Here is a 16,747-nt window from a genome sequence, read left to right on the forward strand (position 1 = left end):
CGGGGTCCCATATTCGAAATCACACGATTCCCAGAATTTTTTTTTTTTTTGTATACCTTGGTCGAGGCTCGTATGAGAGCTAACACACAACTCACAGCAAGGAGGCATGAGACAAGAGGGGCAGGAGTGGAAGGGACAAAACAGTGGGGAACAGACACATTAGGTGAACTGTGGAAGGGAGAGGGATGGTGATGGGACGGGGAACATGGCGAAGAGAAGATGGACATTACAGGGACTTTCAGGAAGGAAAGCAGGAGAATTGAAGGAAGTGGGCTTGGGTGGATTATCGGGGGTAGACAAGATCGAGGATTTGGATGGGGGAAGATAAGAGGTGGTGGTGAACAGCTGTTTTGAAAGCCTGGAGGGAAGAATGGGAAAGAATAGAGTGAGGAAGTTAATTCCAAAGGCGGGAAAAAAGAGGAATGAAAGAGTGAAGATGAGCAGGGATTTGTGATTTTGGTAGTTTTACCAGAAGGGGGTTGTTGGCGGACCTTGAGCGCCCGGTGGAAATGTGATGGGGACAAATCGCAGAGAGAGCAGGGGGGGCAAGGCTGGAGAGGAGTCGGTAGAAGACAGAAAGACCACCGACCAACCTGCGGTGATTGAGTGAGAAGCCGAAAGACTCAGCTTCATTGCGGGAGATGCCGATGATCTTAAATGCCCTGGTTTCGACAGCGTGAAGCCGAGAAAGGTGGGAGGCAGGAGCACCAGCCCAGAGGGGAGAGCAGTACTCCATCAGGCTACGGACAAAAGCTTTGTAAGTGGTCAGGAGCTCAAGAGAGCCGAGGAAGGACTTTGCACGACAGAGGATTCCCAGTCGGCGACTGGCTTTTGAGGCGAGGTTGGAAATGTGACTTTCCCAGGAAAGGTCATGGCAGATAGTGAGACCCAGAAGCTTGAAAGAAAAGACTTCTTCCAGAGGATTGTTGAGAAAGTGGATGGGGGGGGGGGGTTTGTAAACGGTCCTTTCGAGGAGACATAGTGAGAGTGTGAGATTTGTCTGGATTGAAAGACATGTTCCACGTGTTGGACCAGTTTGTGATTTTATCCAGATCTGCAGTGAGCGAAGAAGCTTCTGCTTGCTGGTCTGAGGGATGACAGATGTTACGGCAGAGGGTGGAGTCGTCGGCAAAGAGAAATAGAGGATTTTCCACAGTCCGAGAGATCATTGATGAAAACCAGAAAAAGAACAGGGCCCAGAACGCTACCATGAGGAACTCCAGCCTGCACAGGAAGAGGGGATGAAAGAACTCCATTTAGGGCCACATGTTGACTGCGACAGGAGAGGAAGTCTGCGAGCCATGAGTGGAGATGGCCTTGAATACCATGGGAAGAGAGTTTGGTGAGTAGGGCAGGGTGCCAGACTGTGTCAAAAGCACGTGATATGTCCAGAGATACGGCTCGGATTTCCTGTCTGGCATTGAGGACCTCCATCCATTGATGGGAGAGCAGAAGCAGCATATCCAGGGTAGAGTGACCTGGTCTGAAACCAAATTGATGATTGGAAATCAAGCCATTGGAGAAGAGGAAGGATTTCATGTCTGAAGCGATGATGGATTCCATCACCTTGCTGATGATTGGGAGAAGGCTGATTGGTCTGTAGTTACAGGGATCTGTTTTTGCACCTTTTTTATGCAGGGCAGTGATGTTAGCAGATTTCCAAGCAGATGGCAGATGACCTTGGGAAAATGAGAGGGTGAATAGAACAGAGAGAGGGTGAGCAAGAGCAGAAGAGCAGGCTTTGAGGACACATGGGCTGATGCTGTCTGGACCGGTTGCAGAATCTGACTCGAGGTTTGAAAGCAAGCTCTCCACCTTGTCAGGAGAAAAGGATACAGAGTCCAGGGACAGTTGGGTGCGACTGGGTAAAGTGGGTAGAGATAGTGATGGGTTTAGGACACAAGATTTAGCTGCAAACACCGAGTTTAGACATTCAGCTTTATCACGTGTGGAATCAGCAGTGCGGCCATTTGAGGTAAGGGAGGGGATGGAGGGGGAACATACACCAGAAACAGATTTGAATAAACGCCACCAGGATTTTGAGGAGGGAGAGAGGTTTGAGAGTTCAGACTTGAGATGAGAAAGATGTTGTTTTCTGGCTCTCCTGAGGGTAGATACACACTTGTTCCGAGCTTTGTGGAAAGAACTGAGATTGCCCTCAGTTGGGTTTGCTTTCCATGAGGCAAAGGCAAGTTGTTTCAGGACAACTGCCTCGCCACAAGCTTCAGTAAACCAAGGGCGGGAGGAAGGGTAAGACAACTGAACACGAGAGGGGATAAATCTGTGCATGAGGGAGAGCAAGTTTCTTTGAAAGAATTCCCAGGATGAGTTGATGTTTGAGAAGTTAGTGATAGGAGACCAGTCTGTAAGTTTGATGGCTGCTCGGAGACCCTGCCAGTCGGCTTGAGTGAAATGCCAGACTCGACAGCGGTGAGGTGGTTCTCTGATAACAGCCAGAGAGATGTCCACTTTGACAAGGACGTGGTCAGAAGAACCAATTGGAGCGAAGGAAGAGCAGCAGATATTGTCAGGGAAATTTGTCAAAATCAGATCCAGAAGAGATGGAGTACCATTGGTTGAGATCCGGGTCGGGAAGTTGACTGATTGAGTCAGTCCCAATGAGTCGCAGAAAGTTTTTGCTGAGGTGCCATGGCAGGTGAGAGAGGTACCCACACCTAGCCAACTGGCGTGATGACAATTGAAGTCACCACATAAGAGGAAGAGAGAGAGTTTGGATGAGAAGATAGAAGATGGTCCATGTTTTCGGATAGTGAGGTGTAGATGGAGTCATCACTGTTCGGTGGACGGTACAGTACACATATAAACATGAGGTGGGAGTGGAGGGGAAGCCGAAGCCAGAGGTATTCCTGGGAGTGTGGGGGAGTGAGAGCAGTGCATGGAGAGTGAGGAATAGAGTCTTTGATGAAGAGAGCAACACCTCCACCAGGACGAGGCTCAGGTCTGTCATACCGTAAGAGGGAGTAACCAGGGAGAGATACTTGGGAGTCAGACACGTCTTGGGAGAGGAAAGTTTCTGTGAGGAAGATAATGTTTGGTTTGTCAGTGGCAACCTGTATGGAAAGATCTGAAAGGTTTGAGCGAAGGCCCCGGATATTTGAGGTCCACACTTTTAATGAAGAGGTAGGGGAGGAGGCTTTGGGTGCAGGAGGTGGAGGGGGAGGGGGAGGGTAGGACAAGGGGCGAGGGGGGGAGGTAAGGAGGGTTGCTGAAAGAGTGTGGGGTATTGCAGAATAGCGAGGGGAGGGGGCCGAATGAGGAGGAGAAAAGGCTCTGTGGTGCTGGGGGAGAGGGGGGACAAGAGACAAGGAAGAAGGCAGTTGAGGATTTGAGGAGGTGGAGTGAAGAGATGGAGGTGAGAGGGCAGTGGAGGGAGGCAGGTTGGTGGATGAGAGGGGGGCAACTTAGAGAAGGAAGAGTGAGGGGGATGAAAGGTGGGAGAAAGGTGAGGGGGGAATTTTTGAGAGAGGTGAGAGGGAGGCTTGGAGGGAGAAGAGTGGGATGGTTGCTTTGAGAGTGAGAGTGAGGGGTGAGGGGGGTGAGTTGGCACTGAGGTTGGAAAAAAAGAATGGTTGATGGAAAGCGAGCATCCATGGCAAACTGTGGTTTTTAAAAGTTTTAGGTCAGAGATGCGATTTAACACAATTATTGATGGATGCAATGAAGGCAAATTCAGAGAATGGAGAGAAGTGCTGTAATAGTTGGATTTTTTAGGCAAGGAATGAAGGAGAGGTCGAAATGAGAGCAGTCTGTTAAAATAGCAGAAGAGTAGTGCATTGTGAAACAGTATAGAGTACCACATGTGTGAGAGAGGAAGATGAAGCATTATAAGATCGTTTTTGTTGTTACTATTAATGTATGAGAGAGTTCAACAGATTAGGTGATGGAAGTGTAAAAAAAAATCGAGGAAGAAGACGAGAGGAAGTTGAGAGGAAGAAGAAGAAGCAGAATCGGGAGAAGGTGAGCGTGTTGTTGTTGTTGTTGGGTATATATATATTTTATTTTATTTTATTTTTTTGAGATAAGAAAGAGATTAGTTGGGAGAATGGGGGATGTTTGGAAAGTGGGGAGGATGAAAATTGAAGGTAATGGGGAGGATAGAAATTGAAGGTAATGGGGAGAAAAAACAAACAAACAAACAAAAAAAAACGATCGAACACCGAGTGGAACCGGTAGGCCTCAAGCCTAGGCCTAGGCCTCAAACACCAGGTAAGAACGTCGACAAAAATACTCACAAAATAGCACGATTTTTGAAACAAAACCGAACTAGGAACACACAGTAACATGAAGGTGAGAAAATTAAACAGTTAAAATGGGACTGAAGTGAGAGCGAGAGAAGAACCTTCAGAGTTTAGGCTTTATTCCATTTGATTGGAGCCACTTCTACGGGCACACCGGGGAATACAGGTTCAGCTAGGAGTACATAAGCAGTAACGTATACATGTGCAATTAATCATCGCAGAATAAATCCGCGTAAGCACGGAGTTCGATATAATCTCCATTCTCACCAGTCAATGAGCACCTTCAGTCAATGAGCACCAAGTGAACAGCCGATGTAAATGGCAATGCCCCGGGGACAATCACCCCGCACCGCGGAGACCTCCCCTTATACGCGAGACGCACAACATGTGATCCCGCGTCATGTCCCTCGATTCACCTCAATTCACCACATTCTCCCCACCTTTAAAATGCAACTAGGGACCCATCTTACGCACCATGATTGCTTTAGCACTATAGGAGTATACATTTCAAGCAACGCGGACTAATAGATCTACAAAAGCATACATGCCAAGCAGTGATTATTTTGAGTTGTAGGAGCATGGTAATGAGCATCGATATATGATATAATGAGCATGTAGGAGCATGAGCAGCGAGAATGCCGATAATCCCCTTTACAGATCGAGTCGTCGAGGGGGCCTTATTCGTCGACCTCTCCGGGAGTAAATGGCAGTTTCACTTGAGGGAGGCTTCCGATCCTCTTGGTGAGCCTCGACTTGTGCCGGGGATGACTCCTCGATCGCTCTCGGGTGGAACGCGGCAGCCCCGTCGCCCGGTGGAGTTCCTGGGGGGGGAACACCTGGGGAGGGGATGTCAGAAGGAGGAGTGCCAGAAGGTGGTGTACCTGCGGGAGGAGTACCTGAGGGAGCCAGATGGCGAACCGACACAGTGGTCTCCCTGCCATCCGGGAGCCTGACATGAGCATACTCTGGATTAGTGTCAATGAGTTCGACCCCCTCCACCAGGGGTTCATACTTGTTTTGTCGTACCGGGCGTTTCATGAACACTGTTCCGGGATGGGTCAGCCAGTCGGGCACCGATTGGCCGTCAACATAACGTCGCTGGTGAGTAAACATTCATTCGTGAGGAGTTGCATTGGTGGACGTGCAGAGCAAAGAGCGTATGGAATTCAGAGCGTCGGGTAGGGTAACCTCCCACCGCTCGGGGCCCAGTCCTCTTGATTTCAACGCCAGAGTTACGGCTTTCCAAATAACCCCGTTATACCGTTCCACCTGCCCGTTACCCTGTGGGTTGTAACCCGTCGTTCGACTAGTTGCTATGCCGAGCTCGAGTAGGAATTGTTTTAGCCCGGCCGACATGAAACACGGCCCTCTGTCTGAATGTATGTACGAAGGTTTCCCAAACATAGCGAAGAGGTCAGAGAGACATCTCACGACAGTGCCCGAGGTCATATCCGAGCACGGAAATGCGAAAGGGAACCTTGAATATTCATCAACAACGGTGAATATGTATCTGTTGTCTGTCTCAGTCGGCAGGGGCCCTTTGAAGTCGATGTTTAATCTCTCGAAGGGGGAAGTGGCCTTGATCAGTCTGCCAGATGCCGCGCCATAGAATCTGGGTTTTAGTTCAGCACAAACAGGGCATGAAGCATTCATTTGTTTAATATCTTCAACAGAATAGGGAAGATTTTGTCTGCGCACGAAATGTGCCATTCTGGTTACCCCTGGGTGGCAGAGAGACACGTGTAGGTCTTGCAAAGCCTGACTGATTGTTGCCGAACTGTAGACCCGAGAGAAGGTATCTGCAGCAGGGTTTTCCTTCCCGGGCCGGTAAACAATGTCGTAACTGTAGCAAGCTAGGTCTATCCGCCATCTCATAATTTTTTCATTCTTAATTTTCCCGTTATTTTTCCCATCAAACATGAATGCCACGGATCGTTGGTCCGTAACGAGCGTGAAGTGGTTTCCCAGTAAATAATGTCTCCATTTCCGCAGTGCTTCGACGATGGCGTACGCTTCCTTCTCTATCGCTGAGTGTCTCTGCTCGCTTCCAGAGAGAGTTCTCGAGAAGAACGCGACGGGTCTCCCAGACTGATTAAGCGTAGCAGCTATGGCGTGATTTGAAGCGTCGGTTTCCACCACGAAGGGCACCGAGCTATCGATCGATAAAACCACGGCATTACTGATATCGTCTTTGAGGTTGTGGAAAGCTGTCACAACAGCGGCATCTGGTGGAAAGTTTTTGCAATGCACTAGGGGATGTATTTTCTCGGAGTATTGCGAAATCCATCTCGCATAGTAAGCAAACATGCCGATCACCCGGCGCATCGTCTGCAGTTCCTGAGGTGGTGGTAGCTCACGGAGCGGGCGCAATCATTCAGGATCAGGCTTAATTGTGCCGTCGGCTATTGTGTAGCCGAGAAGGTCAATTGACCTTGCCGAGAATACGCATTTCTCATAGTTGAGAGTCAGATTATATTTTCTAGCAATGCCCAAGAATCTGTCCAGATTCATATCATGTTCCCCCTGATCCCTACCGCACACTGTGACATTGTCCACGTAAACAAAAGTGTCTTTGAGGTTTTCATCAAAAATGATGTCGTCCATAACTCGTTGGAAGCAAGCTACTCCATTCGTGACACCGAATGGTATCCTTCTGAACTGGTAGAGGCGCCTCCCTGCCTGGAATGCGATGTAAGGTTTGTCTTCCTCTCGGATGGGAATTTGGTGATAGGCGCTTCGCAAGTCGATGGTGCTGAATACCTTATAATTGGCCACGCGTTCGACCATCTCGTCTATGCGCGGCAGGGGGTAGGCATCGAGTTGGGTAAAGCGATTGACCGTTTGGGAATAATCGACAACCATTCGTTTCTTATGGTTCTGACTGCTGGTTACTAACACCTGTGCGCGCCATGGCGAATCGCTCGGTTCTATAATTCCTTCTTCCTGTAATCGCTTGGTTTCCAAAGTGATGAAATTCATGTCAGCAGTGGTATATCGCCGCGATTTGATCGCTATCGGTTTGCAGACCGGCGACAGGTTAGCGAACAGCTGGGGGGACGTCACCTCCGCAGTGGTCAACGCATTTAAAATTAGACGAGGCTTGCTTCCTCCAAAGGGTATTTCGACGCTCGTGTGCTGCTTGAGGACATTATGACCCAGAATTACGTCTGCGCACAAATCACGAAGCACCAGTACCCTTACATCCCGATGCGTGTACCCTTTTACGTCCAATTCAACATTGCAGTACCCTCGTACGCGGGATTGTAGTGAGGTGGCGGCCATGCATACCGTATTGTCTGTCGGGTGGATTATCCATTTCCTGCCCTTTACTAGCGAGCTGTTGACGAAACTTTCAGAGCTACCGGTATCAATCAGTGCCTCAGCCATATGCCCGTTAATTCGTACGTTGATGATAGCCTTGGATAGATTCCCCGGGGAGGCTGCAGTTAATTTATTTTGCGAGTAGAGAGCCGCAGAAGTGGGTTTATTTCTCCTTAGAGTAGATTTACATACCCTGGCATAATGCCCTTTCTTGTCGCAATTCATGCATGTGGCATCTCTGGCGGGGCATTTTTGACGAGGGTGCCTTTTGTACCCACAAAAGAAGCATTTACCAACCAGAGCAGTTGCTGAGGAGTTTGACGTGGCCTGGGTATCCGGCTCCTCGGGTGTTTCTCCATCCCCTATGTCTGGCTGTGTCTGTGCCAGTGGGGTTCCTTGGGTTCCCATCGTAGCAGCGTTCATTAGCAGCATCGGTGTCCCAAATGACTCAGATTGCTGCTGAGCCATATCCATCGCTCGTGCCTGATCGACTACCTTGTCTAGAGTGGGTTGCGCTTTCTCTAGTAAGCGTTGCCGTATGTGGGCTGATCTGAGTCCTTGGATGAATGCCTCCCGTGTCGCTTCCTTTCGGTGTTCCTCGGCGCTTACGGCCCGGAAGCTGCCGTCTTTTCCCAGCTGATTCAGAGCTTGCAGGAACTGATCGATTGTCTCCCCGGCTGCTTGCTTGCGTGTGTTGAGAAGATGTCGTATGTATACCTCGTTCTTGGGCTTCACGTAGAGCGCCTGCAGCACGTCGATCGCTGCTTCGTAAGTGTCGCACTCCGAGAAGAGCCTGTACACGCCGGGCGAGACATGATTCACGAGAGCGGCAAATTTGTCAGCTCCCTCCTCTATGATGGTCAGATAGTGGGAGAAGGAACGGAACCAATGCGACCATTTCATTTCTGCGTCAGTCGCGTTTGGGTCTGCGTCGAACCTCTCTGGTTTGTAGATCTTGTCCATCGTTGGTTGAGAGAGCCGAGAAAACCAAATGGAATAAATTGAAGTGAGAGCGAGAGAAGAACCTTCAGAGTTTAGGCTTTATTCCATTTGATTGGAGCCGCTTCTACGGGCACACCGGGGAATACAGGTTCAGCTAGGAGTACATAAGCAGTAACGTATACATGTGCAATTAATCATCGCAGAATAAATCCGCGTAAGCACGGAGTTCGATATAATCTCCATTCTCACCAGTCAATGAGCACCTTCAGTCAATGAGCACCAAGTGAACAGCCGATGTAAATGGCAATGCCCCGGGGACAATCACCCCGCACCGCGGAGACCTCCCCTTATACGCGAGACGCACAACATGTGATCCCGCGTCATGTCCCTCAATTCACCTCAATTCACCACACTCACAAAATAGCACGATTTTTGAAACAAAACCGAACTAGGAACACACAGTAACATGTAGGTGAGAAAATTAAACAGTTAAAATGGGACAAATAACAACCGGAAACTTAACTTTGAGAACGTCAGCAGGGAGCCCCGAAGGAGACCTCTCGCCGTTCCAAAACCGGAACCGGAAGTCAACCGGAAGAGGTCAACCGGAAGTCAAGTCAATATTGGTCCTACCTCCCAAATTTCATTGGAATCGGTTGAGTGGTTTAGCCCCTCGGCTTGACCAAAGTTTCACGGACAGACAGACAGACAGATGGAAATGTCCAGAATAAGGGTGCTCTAAGAGCAGCCAATAAGGTATCACACAAAGTAGTGTAACTCTGCCCGGATTGGCTGTCAATCGGCTTCTTGGTTGCCTAGCAACCTGCCGGTGCATGGAGTTATCTGTGCCTGGCGACCTCAGGACCGGGTGTTCGGCAGGGACTTGAGTGTTTCCCTTCATGGCAAGCCTCAAACCCCAGATCTGCGACAATATGGTAGGGGAGGGATACCAATTCTCTTTATGTAAATATGCAGCACCTTCTAAAGATAGTTTGGCCAACTTAGTTTGGGGAGGAATTGACTGTGATTGGTTGAAGGCACTTATGTCACCATATGGCACCATTTTGTTACTAATTCCCTCTGAAAATAGAACCTGGAGCGGAGTGCTGCCAGAGTGCACTGGAGCACCGCGCCGGCACCTCAGTCCATCCGAGACAGAGCTTAGCTCCATAACAGCATAAAAAAGACCGGTGGGAAAATCAAATTTCCATTTTAAAAACAAAATTTGTCAACGTTATTTATTTATTCATTTATTCGATGCTATCATGCATTTTTTGACATTTAGATTTTAAAAAGATGTATTCAGTAGTCCCTCACAAATGCTAGATAGGTTTAAATGTTGGACTCGGTGGCATTTATAAGGCCAAATTCACCTGCAAATGATTTACGTGTACTTTTTAACATAAAATATTCACAAATGCTATGGATGGTTCGCATATGAATGATTTACGACTTTCCCTGACGCACTTACCACTTTGTTTTGATAGCTCTGACAAGTTTCCCCTCCCCCGCATCCTCATTTTGCCCAATCTCTCATCACATCCTCATTTTGCATCACTCACACTCATTCTTCCTCATTCCCTCCCTCTTTCCTTCATCTTCTTATGCTCAATCTTAGGCGATGGAAGCTGACAGCATGTCAGCATTTTACAGCCATGTGCATGTGTCATAGTGCACACGTTGACATAGCGCACGTACCAGCCTTCCTTCTCTCCACTTCAATTTTATTTTCCTTGAGAAGCGTTACCGGTTACAACTACAGAGGCATTTGCACAGCATTTAAAATCGATTAAGTTGAGAATCTGGTGAGTAGTTTGGCACTTACACCTCTTTATTGTAGTACATATAAACATCTAGTATTGTAGTATCTATAAACAGGGCTGTGTTACATTAGAAAGTGGCTAGCTGTCATTTGCCAAGCCAGACATCTTTACCAACCACTTTAAAAGCCACTTGGCAAGCGGGGAAAGCGATTAAGGGAGGTGCTTGGCAAGTTTGGTAAAGGGGGTTATTGGTGGATTGAGAAAGGCAGAGGAGAGAACGCACTGATGGGTAAAGGAAGAGAGATTGAAAGTAGCGGGGCGTGGGAGGGGGTTGGGGGGAGTGGGGAGGGGATTGGGGAAGGGAAGACATCACACAAGGAAAACACAAACGAACCTCAACACGTGCCACCCTAACAACCCTTAGACTAGGGGCCAAGGACTATCTAGACAGACTAATGAAATAATTAATCTTTGGGCCCCCTAAATGTCCATGTATGCTCTCCCCCGGGGTAAGTTTCCAATATATATATATATATATATATATATATGTATGTATATATTGTTGCGGAAATGGCCCTTAGTGTGTTATTAAATATAGGATTAGCCCAGATCCCCCATTAAATGCATGTTTAGGCAGGTTATTCGGTAAATGTACGTTACATGTGTGTCGGCAGGTGTAGGAGGCGTGTTTTTGTTTGTGCAGTGGTGGTGCACCGAGAGGTTCTTCTTCTTCGTTCCCCTCTCCGAACGAGTCTCCACCCAGTGCTCTGAGAGGGTGTGGCCTAGAGAAGCGAGGGCCGGAAGGAAAGGGTGGAACTGGGAGAGTGTCGAGTCTCAATCTGCTGGAGTAGCAGTCGGCTGGGAGGCGAGCAGTCGGCTGGGAGGCGAGCAGTCGGCTGGGAGGCGAGCAGTCGCCGGGAAGGCAAACGGTGCCGGGAGAGCACCGAGATGGGGCTCGATCGGCAGTACAAGGGACGGCTGTGTCTGTTTTGCAATTGGCTTTCGTGAGGAGCGAGCCGAAAGAAAGGCAGGGAAGGGACTGCATGAGGTCTGTCTGCCATCGGCTGGGAGAGAAACTGAACCTGAGGATTAGTCGGCGATCTGCTGAGGGAGTACCTGAACCTGAGGGTCAGTCTGCGATCGGCTAGAATAGAACTGGCTGCTGTGTGAGTCTGGAGTCGGCTTCAAGAGGAGGTCATCGACAGGTTCAACCTGCATCTAACCATGGAGCCTCTGACTGTCCCTACTCACGGACAGCTCGACATGTCTTGTAATCCCGTCGATCCGCCTGTGGAGCCCAACACCCCAACACGGACGGCTCGACATGTCTTGTAATCCCGTCGATCCGCATGCGGAGCCCAACACCCCGATTTGGCCTGATCTGTTGAACAGGCCAGGCCTGGACTTGCATGCTGGACCTTGTGAAAAGCCAGCTGGAGTATATCATCGATCTTTTGACTTGGTCCATCGACCTCGCAGGGTCTGGACGCGCCGAGGCTGCATGCGCAAGCAGTGCCGGGAGAAGAAAAAAGACGACAACGCCATTTTTGCCACGCGGTGTGTTTGAGCTTGGGCGCTCGAATCCGTAGACATCGGCTTGTCACGAGCCACATTCATTTCTTCGACACTTTTCCTCTCGTACAGGAAGCATCACCAAGTACTCTGTGTCTTGTCTGCATGCGGTCCGTGTCTTGTCTGCATGTTGTCTAAGGTTTATCTCACTGGGGTCCCCTTCAAAACCCGTAATCCGTAGCTCCCTAGTTAAGAACGGGTTATAGATTGATTATAACATTATCGTGCATGCTTGCTTGTGTTGTGTTCCCCGATGTGTCCCCAATAAATCAGGCTGATTCGTATGAAGTTGCTGCTTTGGGTTTGTTCGTGCTGTGCTGAGAAACAATTCGCTCGATAGGTATATAAAACCAAAATGGTTACAGACTGACAGAATTCGCTCAGTCTCTGACAAAACCAGTCTGTAACCGGGGTCTATTCCCCCAACTGGTAAGGTCCAGGTGTACGTTGGTATCGTGATTCAAGGCGCGTGACCCGAGGCCTGTGCCGAACCAGCCGGCGTTATAACAACGGAGACGGTGGTGCTGTTAAGTGACGCCGAATATTCAACATTTGGCTGTCGAGAGTAGGGTGCGAACCCCATCACTCGTCCAAATCCTTAACACTGGGGTCAAGAGTCGGGTGCAAGCCCCGACACCGTCTGAACCTTAACAAAAAAATATATATATATATTTGCTGGTATATATATATATATATATATATATATATATATATATATATATATATATATATATATATATATATATATATATATATATATATATATATATATATATATATATACCAGCAAATATTGTTGCGGATTTGGAAGCTTACTGCACACAACAGCCAGGTCCTATAGATCAGCTATATTGGTAAGTATGTGTTTCCAGTTAGGGTCCAATCCTATGTTTAATGGGTGATTAATTGTACGTGCACTGTGAGTTATTTTGATAGGATTTAAATTACCAACGACAACGACACCTGCCCTGGCTTCCTTCCACCATCATCCACCGGCACCATTGCATGCGTGCCTGTTGGCACGTACGTGGGCAGAGTCCAATGTGCGAGGCGGGGTTTCTCTGGACGTTGGTGTGCTGGCTTCGCCACATATATGGGCACAACCGTTACGCTCTGGCTTAGCCCCAAATATGGGCACAAGCATTGCGCTCTGGCTTAGCCCCAAATATGGGCACAAGCGTTTCGTTCTGGCTTGGCTCCAAATATGGGCATAGAGCGTTCTCTCTGCCCAATGAGGAAGTGCAAGCGGGGGATAAGAGAAGCGCGCATGGGCCAAACGAAAGTGGTTGTTGAGAGTTGTCTTCTGGTCTTGAGAGTTGTTGAGAATTGTCTTCTGGTCTTCGGTCTTCGGACGTCTGGTGGTTTTCTGAAGCCAGTCGTCGCCTTCCTGGGGTCACGCCAACAGAGCGTCTTCTCTTGTGGCCTGTGTGCCTGCGAACCTGTCCCGCGAGGATCACCTGCCTGGGCTTGGAGCGGCATTGTGTGGCGGGTTCGAGTCCTGCCACACCGGATCGTCGAAGACTGCATGAGGTAGGAAGGTCCAAGAATAGGCTCTGACCTTCAGCCCGCCTTTCCTCGAGCTGGAGGCCTCCAATAAAGACCTGACGGGTCCATTTCTTTTTGGGTGTACATGTGTGTGTGTTTGTGGCGCCAGTCTCTTCAGTAAAACTGCATAAGTGCTTGTACATAAATTGCTATTCCTTCAGTATTAGGTTAACTCTGCCTTCTTGCATGCTCCCCTGCCCCATTATAAATAAATAAATATCCCTTTTGTTAAATGTTCCAGCTCGTTTCTGTGTTTCTTTCATTGGCTTGGCACGGTGTGTATTGAGAAATAGCGAGGCCGTAAATTGTTCATTCGGTCCGACGGGCCTTGGTAATCTCCGCTCGGGTTACACACGGATCGGGCTCGGTAACGGCTCGTTCCGCTCGAGGTCCGTCGAGGGTGTAAATTCCCCGGTAGCTTTGTCCGCGTGGGTAATTAGGTATATTGAAGTTTGGCTATTGACCCTACCCCACGCGGTCAAATTATTGGCGATTCATGGTGCAGTAAGGAACCCGTGCCTTTCACACTTATCCAAAAGGCACGACCTCAATTCCGGTGTGTCCAAAAGGCACGACTCAAGAAAAAGAGGGAGGAAGAGAGAGTTAGAGAGAGAGAGAGGTGGGAAGAGTGAGCAGGAAAAGTGAAAAGGTGGAGGGGAAAGGAGAGAGGAGGAAGGGCGAGCGAGGAGGGGTGAGGGAAGGGAAGACAGTATGAGGTGAGAGGAAGGGAAGGCAGATGTGTGGTGGAGTGTAATAATGTCTGAAATCCATTTTCACTGGTCATACTATAATCACGGTCCTATCCAATGGTCGCGAACACACACCCTCCTCCAACGGGCCCCCAAACTCGAGACACCACCAGCTGCCAGGGGTGAGTTACCTCAAGAGAAGCTGCAGTCACCACTCCTCCAGACCCTCATCCATACACACCTTCCCCACCCACAAAACCCCAAATGTCACTCCCTCCCCCATGGCCATACAATTCTCCACCACTTGCAATACACGCGATGGTGTACCTCACCTGCCATGGCCTACAAACACAATAATCATCAACACACACTCAAATAAAATGCAATTCTTAATTTACAATGCACACATTTTAACCCTTTCCACCCAATCCACATGTTTCGCTCTCATGGCCACTCTGACCCGTCACCCATACTAATTCCCCAACTCACCTACTTATCCCCAATATTGTGTAGTTGATAGTAGAAAAATCGTGCAAATTATGATACAAGCATCAAATTTGGCATTTCTGTTCTGCAGGGCTTTCTGATCAAATCTGCTCGATTGGCCATTTGAAAATCCAAATTTTGAAAAAAAAAAAATTATTTGAAGTCACAGCTGGCTGAAATTCTTGAAGCGCAAGTGAACATCCCAGACAGAGAACCAAGAGGAGATGCAGTCATCATTGATGGCTCAGCACTTATCAATGCCCTACCTCCATGCACTTCAAACATATTTGTTGACTATGCTAAAAAAGACATCATCCCAAAGGTGGAATCCTATGGTGCCAGGTATGAGAGGGTGGACGTAGTGTTTGATGTGTACAAGAAGTCAAGTCTGAAGTCCGAGGCAAGGTCGAAAAGGGGGCAAGGAATCAGAAGAAGAGTGACAGGAACCAGTGAGGCCCCAAGTAACTGGAGAAGCTTTCTTCGACATGACAGCAACAAGACTGAGCTGTTTCACTTCCTTGCGGAAAAGATGTGTGAAGCACAGACGACAAGCACAGTCATCGTCACAAAAGGAGAAGATGCCATTAGCAACACAAGGAAGTCACTGGATGCTGTGTCTCCATGTTATCATGAAGCAGCTGACACTCAAATATTTATACATGCCAGGGATGCAACGACGGATGGTAGCAAGTCCATTATCATTAAGGCGAATGACACGGACGTACTAGTCATAGCAATATCTGTACTGCCATCCTTACAGGAACTAGGTCTTGAGAACACGTGGATTGCCTTTGGCTAAGGAGCCAAGGCGCGATGGATTCCAGTCCATGAGGTAGTTTCTGCAATAGGGCCTGAGAAAGTGAGAGGGATCCCATACTTCCATGCGTTCACTGGATGTGACGTCGTGTCTGCCTTCCGTGGTAAGGGGAAGAAAACTTCATGCCAGACTTGGAACGTCTTTGATGATGTTTCTGAAACATTCACCAATCTCAGCCAGCATCCAACATTGATTCGTGATCTTGACCTTTTTGAAGTTTTTTTTTTTTTTCAAATTTTTCAAAATTTGGATTTTCAAATGGCCAATCAAGCAGATTTGATTAGAATCCCCTGGAGAACAAATGTGCCAAATTTGATGCTTCCATCATCATTTGCACGATTTCTCTTAAAAATTGTAGTTATCTGCCCCACTAATAGCAAAGCATGGTGAGTCCTGACAATGGGGAAAGGTAAATTTAGTCAAAATCCAATCACCACTGATTGGCTCATTCAACACCAGCATTGCCTGCTGCAGCCATTCTTCCCAAGTCACCCATGCCAATAAAACCAAGGACTCTCTTCCCAAACTAAGAGCCCATAAATCATAGTGGACCATCTGACGAAGGTTACACAGTCCTCTCTGGGCCTTCACAAACACTCAATAACACTCACCAGATGCTCCATTGGTGTCTGGTGGGCTGTATTCACACCTAGCAGCCCATGCGGATCGACCCGCGTCCATAGACCTGTGCAGCATGGCAGGTCGCCACATGGTGGCTGTCCCAGAGCCTCAGGCAGAGGCTGCCAGACTGCATGCCTGGGCAGTCACCTTGTCAGGCTCTGACTGGTCCTCAATGGTGCCTCCACCAAAGCACAACCAGCAACTCCTCCCCCTAGTGGTTCTCATAGTACACCATGATCGGAACCACCTTGGATCCCCGGAGATCGCAACCCCCTCCAGAGTCCAATGACCCCATCAGCTCGAGACACTTGATCGGAAGGCACACCGATGGACAAGGGATGCCACACTCCACGAGACTCCCCGTGTGGCCCGGGTCGTGCCACAGCACCCATGGTGGGACCCCACATCCAAATTCTGCCAGTGCAGTTCCCCAGCTGCCGAGCATAACCCAATCTCCATGGCGGGGGGGGGGGCAATTCCCCACGAGGCCGACCCCCTTAACCCAACCCGGTCCAAATACCGCAACCTGTGGATCAATTCCCACCAAGGCTGTTCCACAATTAATTCCCATTTAAGTTTAAAATTTCTGGTCTTGTGTTTCCAAATGTGGCTGCATATAACCCCATGATTAATACCAGGCTTTTCTGCCCCCTCCTGCAGCCACTGCTTGCCTTGAGCCACCCGCTCTTCCAACCTTTCTCCATTGTCATGAGTCGCCAACTGCTCATGACT

General features: G+C 48.7%; 1 protein-coding gene across 1 annotated transcript in view; it reads right to left on the minus strand.

Moving 5' to 3' along the window:
- The window catches only part of LOC147027070 (uncharacterized), a 207,244-nt gene that overhangs the window by 59,178 nt on the left and 131,319 nt on the right, over positions 1-16,747 (minus strand). The gene's annotated exons all lie outside the window — the stretch shown is intronic.

Source organism: Eptatretus burgeri, chromosome 5 (genome assembly GCF_056783735.1).
Source record: "Eptatretus burgeri isolate ZD-2024b chromosome 5, Ebu_testis_v1, whole genome shotgun sequence".
NCBI classification, from domain to species: domain Eukaryota; kingdom Metazoa; phylum Chordata; class Myxini; order Myxiniformes; family Myxinidae; genus Eptatretus; species Eptatretus burgeri.